Source organism: Pleurodeles waltl, chromosome 6 (assembly GCF_031143425.1).
Source record: "Pleurodeles waltl isolate 20211129_DDA chromosome 6, aPleWal1.hap1.20221129, whole genome shotgun sequence".
Lineage (NCBI taxonomy): Eukaryota > Metazoa > Chordata > Amphibia > Caudata > Salamandridae > Pleurodeles > Pleurodeles waltl.
In genome coordinates this window covers 931204703-931218284 of record NC_090445.1, presented here as the reverse complement: position 1 = coordinate 931218284, position 13582 = coordinate 931204703, and positions in this window count along the sequence as shown.

Genomic DNA, 13582 nt, shown 5'->3' with positions numbered 1-13582 from the left:
AAGTGCCTACCTGTAGATTTTGGCCTCTAGCTCAGCCGGCACCTAGGGAAACCTACCAAACCTGTGCATTTCTGAAAACTAGAGACCTAGGGGAATCCAAGGAGGGGTGATTTGCAGGGCTCGGACCAGGTTCTGTTACCCAGAATCCTTTGCAAACCTCAAAATTTGGCTAAAAAAACACATGTTCCTCACATTTCTGTGGCAGAAAGTTCTGGAATCTGAGAGGAGCCACAAATTTCCTTCCACCCAGCGTTCCCCCAAGTCTCCCGATAAAAATGATACCTCACTTGTGTGGGTAAGCCTAGCGCCCGCGACAGGAAACGCCCCAAAGCGCAACGTGGACACATCCAAATTTTTGAAAGAAAACAGAGGTGTTTTTTGCGAAGTGCCTACCAGTAGATTTTGGCCTCTAGCTCAGCCGGCACCTAGGGAAACCTACCAAACCTGTGCATTTCTGAAAACTAGAGACCTAGGGGAATCCAAGGAGGGGTGACTTGCAGGGCTCGGACCAGGTTCTGTTACCCAGAATCCTTTGCAAACCTCAAAATTTGGCTAAAAAAACACATGTTCCTCACATTTCTGTGGCAGAAAGTTCGGGAATCTGAGAGGAGCCACAAATTTCCTTCCACCCAGCGTTCCCCCAAGTCTCCCGATAAAAATGATACCTCACTTGTGTGGGTAGGCCTAGCGCCCGCGACAGGAAACGCCCCAAAGCGCAACGTGGACCCATCCAAATTTTTGGAAGAAAACAGAGGTGTTTTTTGCGAAGTACCTACCTGTAGATTTTGGCCTCTAGCTCAGCCGGCACCTAGGGAAACCTACCAAACCTGTGCATATCTGAAAACTAGAGACCTAGGGGAATCCAAGGAGGGGTGACTTGCGGGGCTCGGACCAGGTTCTGTTACCCAGAATCCTTTGCAAACCTCAAAATTTGGCTAAAAAAACACATATTCCTCACATTTCTGTGGCAGAAAGTTCTGGAATCTGAGAGGACCCACCAATTTCCTTCCACCCAGCGTTCCCCCAAGTCTCCCGATAAAAATGATACCTCACTTGTGTGGGTAGGCCTAGCGCCCGCGACAGGAAACGCCCCAAAGCGCAACGTGGACCCATCCAAATTTTTGGAAGAAAACAGAGTTGTTTTTTGCGAAGTACCTACCTGTAGATTTTGGCCTCTAGCTCAGCCGGCACCTAGGGAAACCTACCAAACCTGTGCATATCTGAAAACTAGAGACCTAGGGGAATCCAAGGAGGGGTGACTTGCGGGGCTCGGACCAGGTTCTGTTACCCAGAATCCTTTGCAAACCTCAAAATTTGGCTAAAAAAACACATATTCCTCACATTTCTGTGGCAGAAAGTTCTGGAATCTGAGAGGACCCACCAATTTCCTTCCACCCAGCGTTCCCCCAAGTCTCCCGATAAAAATGATACCTCACTTGTGTGGGTAGGCCTAGCGCCCGCAAAAGGAAACGCCCCAAAGCGCAACGTGGACACATCCAAATTTTTGGAAGAAAACAGAGTTGTTTTTTGCGAAGTACCTACCTGTAGATTTTGGCCTCTAGCTCAGCCGGCACCTAGGGAAACTTACCAAACCTGTGCATTTCTGAAAACTAGAGACCTAGGGGAATCCAAGGAGGGGTGACTTGCGGGGCTCGGACCAGGTTCTGTTACCCAGAATCCTTTGCAAACCTCATAATTTAGCTAAAAAAACACATGTTCCTCACATTTCTGTGGCAGAAAGTTCTGGAATCTGAGAGGAGCCACAAATTTCCTTCCACCCAGCGTTCCCCCAAGTCTCCCGATAAAAATGATACCTCACTTGTGTGGGTAAGCCTAGCGCCCGCGACAGGAAACGCCCCAAAGCGCAACGTGGACACATCCAAATTTTTGAAAGAAAACAGAGGTGTTTTTTGCGAAGTGCCTACCTGTAGATTTTGGCCTCTAGCTCAGCCGGCACCTAGGGAAACCTACCAAACCTGTGCATTTCTGAAAACTAGAGACCTAGGGGAATCCAAGGAGGGGTGACTTGCAGGGCTCGGACCAGGTTCTGTTACCCAGAATCCTTTGCAAACCTCAAAATTTGGCTAAAAAAACACATGTTCCTCACATTTCTGTGGCAGAAAGTTCGGGAATCTGAGAGGAGCCACAAATTTCCTTCCACCCAGCGTTCCCCCAAGTCTCCCGATAAAAATGATACCTCACTTGTGTGGGTAAGCCTAGCGCCCGCGACAGGAAACGCCCCAAAGCGCAACGTGGACACATCCAAATTTTTGAAAGAAAACAGAGGTGTTTTTTGCGAAGTGCCTACCTGTAGATTTTGGCCTCTAGCTCAGCCAGCACCTAGGGAAATCTACCAAACCTGTGCATTTCTGAAAACTAGAGACCTAGGGGAATCCAAGGAGGGGTGACTTGCAGGGCTCGGACCAGGTTCTGTTACCCAGAATCCTTTGCAAACCTAAAAATTTGGCTAAAAAAACACATGTTCCTCACATTTCTGTGGCAGAAAGTTCGGGAATCTGAGAGGAGCCACAAATTTCCTTCCACCCAGCGTTCCCCCAAGTCTCCCGATAAAAATGATACCTCACTTGTGTGGGTAGGCCTAGCGCCCGCGACAGGAAACGCCCCAAAGCGCAACGTGGACCCATCCAAATTTTTGGAAGAAAACAGAGGTGTTTTTTGCGAAGTACCTACCTGTAGATTTTGGCCTCTAGCTCAGCCGGCACCTAGGGAAACCTACCAAACCTGTGCATATCTGAAAACTAGAGACCTAGGGGAATCCAAGGAGGGGTGACTTGCGGGGCTCGGACCAGGTTCTGTTACCCAGAATCCTTTGCAAACCTCAAAATTTGGCTAAAAAAACACATATTCCTCACATTTCTGTGGCAGAAAGTTCTGGAATCTGAGAGGACCCACCAATTTCCTTCCACCCAGCGTTCCCCCAAGTCTCCCGATAAAAATGATACCTCACTTGTGTGGGTAGGCCTAGCGCCCGCGACAGGAAACGCCCCAAAGCGCAACGTGGACACATCCAAATTTTTGGAAGAAAACAGAGGTGTTTTTTGCGAAGTACCTACCTGTAGATTTTGGCCTCTAGCTCAGCCGGCACCTAGGGAAACCTACGAAACCTGTGCATTTCTGAAAACTAGAGACCTAGGGGAATCGAAGGAGGGGTGACTTGCGGGGCTCGGACCAGGTTCTGTTACCCAGAATCCTTTGCAAACCTCATAATTTGGCTAAAAAAACACATGTTCCTCACATTTCTGTGGCAGAAAGTTCTGGAATCTGAGAGGAGCCACAAATTTCCTTCCACCCAGCGTTCCCCCAAGTCTCCCGATAAAAATGATACCTCACTTGTGTGGGTAAGCCTAGCGCCCGCGACAGGAAACGCCCCAAAGCGCAACGTGGACACATCCAAATTTTTGAAAGAAAACAGAGGTGTTTTTTGCGAAGTGCCTACCTGTAGATTTTGGCCTCTAGCTCAGCCGGCACCTAGGGAAACCTACCAAACCTGTGCATTTCTGAAAACTAGAGACCTAGGGGAATCCAAGGAGGGGTGATTTGCAGGGCTCGGACCAGGTTCTGTTACCCAGAATCCTTTGCAAACCTCAAAATTTGGCTAAAAAAACACATGTTCCTCACATTTCTGTGGCAGAAAGTTCTGGAATCTGAGAGGAGCCACAAATTTCCTTCCACCCAGCGTTCCCCCAAGTCTCCCGATAAAAATGATACCTCACTTGTGTGGGTAAGCCTAGCGCCCGCGACAGGAAACGCCCCAAAGCGCAACGTGGACACATCCAAATTTTTGAAAGAAAACAGAGGTGTTTTTTGCGAAGTGCCTACCTGTAGATTTTGGCCTCTAGCTCAGCCGGCACCTAGGGAAACCTACCAAACCTGTGCATTTCTGAAAACTAGAGACCTAGGGGAATCCAAGGAGGGGTGATTTGCAGGGCTCGGACCAGGTTCTGTTACCCAGAATCCTTTGCAAACCTCAAAATTTGGCTAAAAAAACACATGTTCCTCACATTTCTGTGGCAGAAAGTTCTGGAATCTGAGAGGAGCCACAAATTTCCTTCCACCCAGCGTTCCCCCAAGTCTCCCGATAAAAATGATACCTCACTTGTGTGGGTAAGCCTAGCGCCCGCGACAGGAAACGCCCCAAAGCGCAACGTGGACACATCCAAATTTTTGAAAGAAAACAGAGGTGTTTTTTGCGAAGTGCCTACCAGTAGATTTTGGCCTCTAGCTCAGCCGGCACCTAGGGAAACCTACCAAACCTGTGCATTTCTGAAAACTAGAGACCTAGGGGAATCCAAGGAGGGGTGACTTGCAGGGCTCGGACCAGGTTCTGTTACCCAGAATCCTTTGCAAACCTCAAAATTTGGCTAAAAAAACACATGTTCCTCACATTTCTGTGGCAGAAAGTTCGGGAATCTGAGAGGAGCCACAAATTTCCTTCCACCCAGCGTTCCCCCAAGTCTCCCGATAAAAATGATACCTCACTTGTGTGGGTAGGCCTAGCGCCCGCGACAGGAAACGCCCCAAAGCGCAACGTGGACCCATCCAAATTTTTGGAAGAAAACAGAGGTGTTTTTTGCGAAGTACCTACCTGTAGATTTTGGCCTCTAGCTCAGCCGGCACCTAGGGAAACCTACCAAACCTGTGCATATCTGAAAACTAGAGACCTAGGGGAATCCAAGGAGTGGTGACTTGCGGGGCTCGGACCAGGTTCTGTTACCCAGAATCCTTTGCAAACCTCAAAATTTGGCTAAAAAAACACATATTCCTCACATTTCTGTGGCAGAAAGTTCTGGAATCTGAGAGGACCCACCAATTTCCTTCCACCCAGCGTTCCCCCAAGTCTCCCGATAAAAATGATACCTCACTTGTGTGGGTAGGCCTAGCGCCCGCGACAGGAAACGCCCCAAAGCGCAACGTGGACCCATCCAAATTTTTGGAAGAAAACAGAGTTGTTTTTTGCGAAGTACCTACCTGTAGATTTTGGCCTCTAGCTCAGCCGGCACCTAGGGAAACCTACCAAACCTGTGCATATCTGAAAACTAGAGACCTAGGGGAATCCAAGGAGGGGTGACTTGCGGGGCTCGGACCAGGTTCTGTTACCCAGAATCCTTTGCAAACCTCAAAATTTGGCTAAAAAAACACATATTCCTCACATTTCTGTGGCAGAAAGTTCTGGAATCTGAGAGGACCCACCAATTTCCTTCCACCCAGCGTTCCCCCAAGTCTCCCGATAAAAATGATACCTCACTTGTGTGGGTAGGCCTAGCGCCCGCAAAAGGAAACGCCCCAAAGCGCAACGTGGACACATCCAAATTTTTGGAAGAAAACAGAGTTGTTTTTTGCGAAGTACCTACCTGTAGATTTTGGCCTCTAGCTCAGCCGGCACCTAGGGAAACTTACCAAACCTGTGCATTTCTGAAAACTAGAGACCTAGGGGAATCCAAGGAGGGGTGACTTGCGGGGCTCGGACCAGGTTCTGTTACCCAGAATCCTTTGCAAACCTCATAATTTAGCTAAAAAAACACATGTTCCTCACATTTCTGTGGCAGAAAGTTCTGGAATCTGAGAGGAGCCACAAATTTCCTTCCACCCAGCGTTCCCCCAAGTCTCCCGATAAAAATGATACCTCACTTGTGTGGGTAAGCCTAGCGCCCGCGACAGGAAACGCCCCAAAGCGCAACGTGGACACATCCAAATTTTTGAAAGAAAACAGAGGTGTTTTTTGCGAAGTGCCTACCTGTAGATTTTGGCCTCTAGCTCAGCCGGCACCTAGGGAAACCTACCAAACCTGTGCATTTCTGAAAACTAGAGACCTAGGGGAATCCAAGGAGGGGTGACTTGCAGGGCTCGGACCAGGTTCTGTTACCCAGAATCCTTTGCAAACCTCAAAATTTGGCTAAAAAAACACATGTTCCTCACATTTCTGTGGCAGAAAGTTCGGGAATCTGAGAGGAGCCACAAATTTCCTTCCACCCAGCGTTCCCCCAAGTCTCCCGATAAAAATGATACCTCACTTGTGTGGGTAGGCCTAGCGCCCGCGACAGGAAACGCCCCAAAGCGCAACGTGGACACATCCAAATTTTTGGAAGAAAACAGAGGTGTTTTTTGCGAAGTACCTACCTGTAGATTTTGGCCTCTAGCTCAGCCGGCACCTAGGGAAACCTACCAAACCTGTGCATTTCTGAAAACTAGAGACCTAGGGGAATCCAAGGAGGGGTGACTTGCAGGGCTCGGACCATGTTCTGTTACCCAGAATCCTTTGCAAACCTCAAAATTTGGCTACAAAAACACATGTTCCTCTCATTTCTGTGGCAGAAAGTTCGGGAATCTGAGAGGAGCCACAAATTTCCTTCCACCCAGCGTTCCCCCAAGTCTCCCGATAAAAATGATACCTCACTTGTGTGGGTAGGCCTAGCGCCCGCGACAGGAAACGCCCCAAAGCGCAACGTGGACACATCCAAATTTTTGGAAGAAAACAGAGGTGTTTTTTGCGAAGTACCTACCTGTAGATTTTGGCCTCTAGCTCAGCCGGCACCTAGGGAAACCTACGAAACCTGTGCATTTCTGAAAACTAGAGACCTAGGGGAATCCAAGGAGGGGTGACTTGCGGGGCTCGGACCAGGTTCTGTTACCCAGAATCCTTTGCAAACCTCATAATTTGGCTAAAAAAACACATGTTCCTCACATTTCTGTGGCAGAAAGTTCTGGAATCTGAGAGGAGCACAAATTTCCTTCCACCCAGCGTTCCCCCAAGTCTCCCGATAAAAATGATACCTCACTTGTGTGGGTAAGCCTAGCGCCCGCGACAGGAAACGCCCCAAAGCGCAACGTGGACACATCCAAATTTTTGAAAGAAAACAGAGGTGTTTTTTGCGAAGTGCCTACCTGTAGATTTTGGCCTCTAGCTCAGCCGGCACCTAGGGAAACCTACCAAACCTGTGCATTTCTGAAAACTAGAGACCTAGGGGAATCCAAGGAGGGGTGATTTGCAGGGCTCGGACCAGGTTCTGTTACCCAGAATCCTTTGCAAACCTCAAAATTTGGCTAAAAAAACACATGTTCCTCACATTTCTGTGGCAGAAAGTTCTGGAATCTGAGAGGAGCCACAAATTTCCTTCCACCCAGCGTTCCCCCAAGTCTCCCGATAAAAATGATACCTCACTTGTGTGGGTAAGCCTAGCGCCCGCGACAGGAAACGCCCCAAAGCGCAACGTGGACACATCCAAATTTTTGAAAGAAAACAGAGGTGTTTTTTGCGAAGTGCCTACCTGTAGATTTTGGCCTCTAGCTCAGCCGGCACCTAGGGAAACCTACCAAACCTGTGCATTTCTGAAAACTAGAGACCTAGGGGAATCCAAGGAGGGGTGATTTGCAGGGCTCGGACCAGGTTCTGTTACCCAGAATCCTTTGCAAACCTCAAAATTTGGCTAAAAAAACACATGTTCCTCACATTTCTGTGGCAGAAAGTTCTGGAATCTGAGAGGAGCCACAAATTTCCTTCCACCCAGCGTTCCCCCAAGTCTCCCGATAAAAATGATACCTCACTTGTGTGGGTAAGCCTAGCGCCCGCGACAGGAAACGCCCCAAAGCGCAACGTGGACACATCCAAATTTTTGAAAGAAAACAGAGGTGTTTTTTGCGAAGTGCCTACCAGTAGATTTTGGCCTCTAGCTCAGCCGGCACCTAGGGAAACCTACCAAACCTGTGCATTTCTGAAAACTAGAGACCTAGGGGAATCCAAGGAGGGGTGACTTGCAGGGCTCGGACCAGGTTCTGTTACCCAGAATCCTTTGCAAACCTCAAAATTTGGCTAAAAAAACACATGTTCCTCACATTTCTGTGGCAGAAAGTTCGGGAATCTGAGAGGAGCCACAAATTTCCTTCCACCCAGCGTTCCCCCAAGTCTCCCGATAAAAATGATACCTCACTTGTGTGGGTAGGCCTAGCGCCCGCGACAGGAAACGCCCCAAAGCGCAACGTGGACCCATCCAAATTTTTGGAAGAAAACAGAGGTGTTTTTTGCGAAGTACCTACCTGTAGATTTTGGCCTCTAGCTCAGCCGGCACCTAGGGAAACCTACCAAACCTGTGCATATCTGAAAACTAGAGACCTAGGGGAATCCAAGGAGGGGTGACTTGCGGGGCTCGGACCAGGTTCTGTTACCCAGAATCCTTTGCAAACCTCAAAATTTGGCTAAAAAAACACATATTCCTCACATTTCTGTGGCAGAAAGTTCTGGAATCTGAGAGGACCCACCAATTTCCTTCCACCCAGCGTTCCCCCAAGTCTCCCGATAAAAATGATACCTCACTTGTGTGGGTAGGCCTAGCGCCCGCGACAGGAAACGCCCCAAAGCGCAACGTGGACCCATCCAAATTTTTGGAAGAAAACAGAGTTGTTTTTTGCGAAGTACCTACCTGTAGATTTTGGCCTCTAGCTCAGCCGGCACCTAGGGAAACCTACCAAACCTGTGCATATCTGAAAACTAGAGACCTAGGGGAATCCAAGGAGGGGTGACTTGCGGGGCTCGGACCAGGTTCTGTTACCCAGAATCCTTTGCAAACCTCAAAATTTGGCTAAAAAAACACATATTCCTCACATTTCTGTGGCAGAAAGTTCTGGAATCTGAGAGGACCCACCAATTTCCTTCCACCCAGCGTTCCCCCAAGTCTCCCGATAAAAATGATACCTCACTTGTGTGGGTAGGCCTAGCGCCCGCAAAAGGAAACGCCCCAAAGCGCAACGTGGACACATCCAAATTTTTGGAAGAAAACAGAGTTGTTTTTTGCGAAGTACCTACCTGTAGATTTTGGCCTCTAGCTCAGCCGGCACCTAGGGAAACTTACCAAACCTGTGCATTTCTGAAAACTAGAGACCTAGGGGAATCCAAGGAGGGGTGACTTGCGGGGCTCGGACCAGGTTCTGTTACCCAGAATCCTTTGCAAACCTCATAATTTAGCTAAAAAAACACATGTTCCTCACATTTCTGTGGCAGAAAGTTCTGGAATCTGAGAGGAGCCACAAATTTCCTTCCACCCAGCGTTCCCCCAAGTCTCCCGATAAAAATGATACCTCACTTGTGTGGGTAAGCCTAGCGCCCGCGACAGGAAACGCCCCAAAGCGCAACGTGGACACATCCAAATTTTTGAAAGAAAACAGAGGTGTTTTTTGCGAAGTGCCTACCTGTAGATTTTGGCCTCTAGCTCAGCCGGCACCTAGGGAAACCTACCAAACCTGTGCATTTCTGAAAACTAGAGACCTAGGGGAATCCAAGGAGGGGTGACTTGCAGGGCTCGGACCAGGTTCTGTTACCCAGAATCCTTTGCAAACCTCAAAATTTGGCTAAAAAAACACATGTTCCTCACATTTCTGTGGCAGAAAGTTCGGGAATCTGAGAGGAGCCACAAATTTCCTTCCACCCAGCGTTCCCCCAAGTCTCCCGATAAAAATGATACCTCACTTGTGTGGGTAAGCCTAGCGCCCGCGACAGGAAACGCCCCAAAGCGCAACGTGGACACATCCAAATTTTTGAAAGAAAACAGAGGTGTTTTTTGCGAAGTGCCTACCTGTAGATTTTGGCCTCTAGCTCAGCCAGCACCTAGGGAAATCTACCAAACCTGTGCATTTCTGAAAACTAGAGACCTAGGGGAATCCAAGGAGGGGTGACTTGCAGGGCTCGGACCAGGTTCTGTTACCCAGAATCCTTTGCAAACCTAAAAATTTGGCTAAAAAAACACATGTTCCTCACATTTCTGTGGCAGAAAGTTCGGGAATCTGAGAGGAGCCACAAATTTCCTTCCACCCAGCGTTCCCCCAAGTCTCCCGATAAAAATGATACCTCACTTGTGTGGGTAGGCCTAGCGCCCGCGACAGGAAACGCCCCAAAGCGCAACGTGGACCCATCCAAATTTTTGGAAGAAAACAGAGGTGTTTTTTGCGAAGTACCTACCTGTAGATTTTGGCCTCTAGCTCAGCCGGCACCTAGGGAAACCTACCAAACCTGTGCATATCTGAAAACTAGAGACCTAGGGGAATCCAAGGAGGGGTGACTTGCGGGGCTCGGACCAGGTTCTGTTACCCAGAATCCTTTGCAAACCTCAAAATTTGGCTAAAAAAACACATATTCCTCACATTTCTGTGGCAGAAAGTTCTGGAATCTGAGAGGACCCACCAATTTCCTTCCACCCAGCGTTCCCCCAAGTCTCCCGATAAAAATGATACCTCACTTGTGTGGGTAGGCCTAGCGCCCGCGACAGGAAACGCCCCAAAGCGCAACGTGGACACATCCAAATTTTTGGAAGAAAACAGAGGTGTTTTTTGCGAAGTACCTACCTGTAGATTTTGGCCTCTAGCTCAGCCGGCACCTAGGGAAACCTACGAAACCTGTGCATTTCTGAAAACTAGAGACCTAGGGGAATCGAAGGAGGGGTGACTTGCGGGGCTCGGACCAGGTTCTGTTACCCAGAATCCTTTGCAAACCTCATAATTTGGCTAAAAAAACACATGTTCCTCACATTTCTGTGGCAGAAAGTTCTGGAATCTGAGAGGAGCCACAAATTTCCTTCCACCCAGCGTTCCCCCAAGTCTCCCGATAAAAATGATACCTCACTTGTGTGGGTAAGCCTAGCGCCCGCGACAGGAAACGCCCCAAAGCGCAACGTGGACACATCCAAATTTTTGAAAGAAAACAGAGGTGTTTTTTGCGAAGTGCCTACCTGTAGATTTTGGCCTCTAGCTCAGCCGGCACCTAGGGAAACCTACCAAACCTGTGCATTTCTGAAAACTAGAGACCTAGGGGAATCCAAGGAGGGGTGATTTGCAGGGCTCGGACCAGGTTCTGTTACCCAGAATCCTTTGCAAACCTCAAAATTTGGCTAAAAAAACACATGTTCCTCACATTTCTGTGGCAGAAAGTTCTGGAATCTGAGAGGAGCCACAAATTTCCTTCCACCCAGCGTTCCCCCAAGTCTCCCGATAAAAATGATACCTCACTTGTGTGGGTAAGCCTAGCGCCCGCGACAGGAAACGCCCCAAAGCGCAACGTGGACACATCCAAATTTTTGAAAGAAAACAGAGGTGTTTTTTGCGAAGTGCCTACCTGTAGATTTTGGCCTCTAGCTCAGCCGGCACCTAGGGAAACCTACCAAACCTGTGCATTTCTGAAAACTAGAGACCTAGGGGAATCCAAGGAGGGGTGATTTGCAGGGCTCGGACCAGGTTCTGTTACCCAGAATCCTTTGCAAACCTCAAAATTTGGCTAAAAAAACACATGTTCCTCACATTTCTGTGGCAGAAAGTTCTGGAATCTGAGAGGAGCCACAAATTTCCTTCCACCCAGCGTTCCCCCAAGTCTCCCGATAAAAATGATACCTCACTTGTGTGGGTAAGCCTAGCGCCCGCGACAGGAAACGCCCCAAAGCGCAACGTGGACACATCCAAATTTTTGAAAGAAAACAGAGGTGTTTTTTGCGAAGTGCCTACCAGTAGATTTTGGCCTCTAGCTCAGCCGGCACCTAGGGAAACCTACCAAACCTGTGCATTTCTGAAAACTAGAGACCTAGGGGAATCCAAGGAGGGGTGACTTGCAGGGCTCGGACCAGGTTCTGTTACCCAGAATCCTTTGCAAACCTCAAAATTTGGCTAAAAAAACACATGTTCCTCACATTTCTGTGGCAGAAAGTTCGGGAATCTGAGAGGAGCCACAAATTTCCTTCCACCCAGCGTTCCCCCAAGTCTCCCGATAAAAATGATACCTCACTTGTGTGGGTAGGCCTAGCGCCCGCGACAGGAAACGCCCCAAAGCGCAACGTGGACCCATCCAAATTTTTGGAAGAAAACAGAGGTGTTTTTTGCGAAGTACCTACCTGTAGATTTTGGCCTCTAGCTCAGCCGGCACCTAGGGAAACCTACCAAACCTGTGCATATCTGAAAACTAGAGACCTAGGGGAATCCAAGGAGTGGTGACTTGCGGGGCTCGGACCAGGTTCTGTTACCCAGAATCCTTTGCAAACCTCAAAATTTGGCTAAAAAAACACATATTCCTCACATTTCTGTGGCAGAAAGTTCTGGAATCTGAGAGGACCCACCAATTTCCTTCCACCCAGCGTTCCCCCAAGTCTCCCGATAAAAATGATACCTCACTTGTGTGGGTAGGCCTAGCGCCCGCGACAGGAAACGCCCCAAAGCGCAACGTGGACCCATCCAAATTTTTGGAAGAAAACAGAGTTGTTTTTTGCGAAGTACCTACCTGTAGATTTTGGCCTCTAGCTCAGCCGGCACCTAGGGAAACCTACCAAACCTGTGCATATCTGAAAACTAGAGACCTAGGGGAATCCAAGGAGGGGTGACTTGCGGGGCTCGGACCAGGTTCTGTTACCCAGAATCCTTTGCAAACCTCAAAATTTGGCTAAAAAAACACATATTCCTCACATTTCTGTGGCAGAAAGTTCTGGAATCTGAGAGGACCCACCAATTTCCTTCCACCCAGCGTTCCCCCAAGTCTCCCGATAAAAATGATACCTCACTTGTGTGGGTAGGCCTAGCGCCCGCAAAAGGAAACGCCCCAAAGCGCAACGTGGACACATCCAAATTTTTGGAAGAAAACAGAGTTGTTTTTTGCGAAGTACCTACCTGTAGATTTTGGCCTCTAGCTCAGCCGGCACCTAGGGAAACTTACCAAACCTGTGCATTTCTGAAAACTAGAGACCTAGGGGAATCCAAGGAGGGGTGACTTGCGGGGCTCGGACCAGGTTCTGTTACCCAGAATCCTTTGCAAACCTCATAATTTAGCTAAAAAAACACATGTTCCTCACATTTCTGTGGCAGAAAGTTCTGGAATCTGAGAGGAGCCACAAATTTCCTTCCACCCAGCGTTCCCCCAAGTCTCCCGATAAAAATGATACCTCACTTGTGTGGGTAAGCCTAGCGCCCGCGACAGGAAACGCCCCAAAGCGCAACGTGGACACATCCAAATTTTTGAAAGAAAACAGAGGTGTTTTTTGCGAAGTGCCTACCTGTAGATTTTGGCCTCTAGCTCAGCCGGCACCTAGGGAAACCTACCAAACCTGTGCATTTCTGAAAACTAGAGACCTAGGGGAATCCAAGGAGGGGTGACTTGCAGGGCTCGGACCAGGTTCTGTTACCCAGAATCCTTTGCAAACCTCAAAATTTGGCTAAAAAAACACATGTTCCTCACATTTCTGTGGCAGAAAGTTCGGGAATCTGAGAGGAGCCACAAATTTCCTTCCACCCAGCGTTCCCCCAAGTCTCCCGATAAAAATGATACCTCACTTGTGTGGGTAAGCCTAGCGCCCGCGACAGGAAACGCCCCAAAGCGCAACGTGGACACATCCAAATTTTTGAAAGAAAACAGAGGTGTTTTTTGCGAAGTGCCTACCTGTAGATTTTGGCCTCTAGCTCAGCCAGCACCTAGGGAAATCTACCAAACCTGTGCATTTCTGAAAACTAGAGACCTAGGGGAATCCAAGGAGGGGTGACTTGCAGGGCTCGGACCAGGTTCTGTTACCCAGAATCCTTTGCAAACCTAAAAATTTGGCTAAAAAAA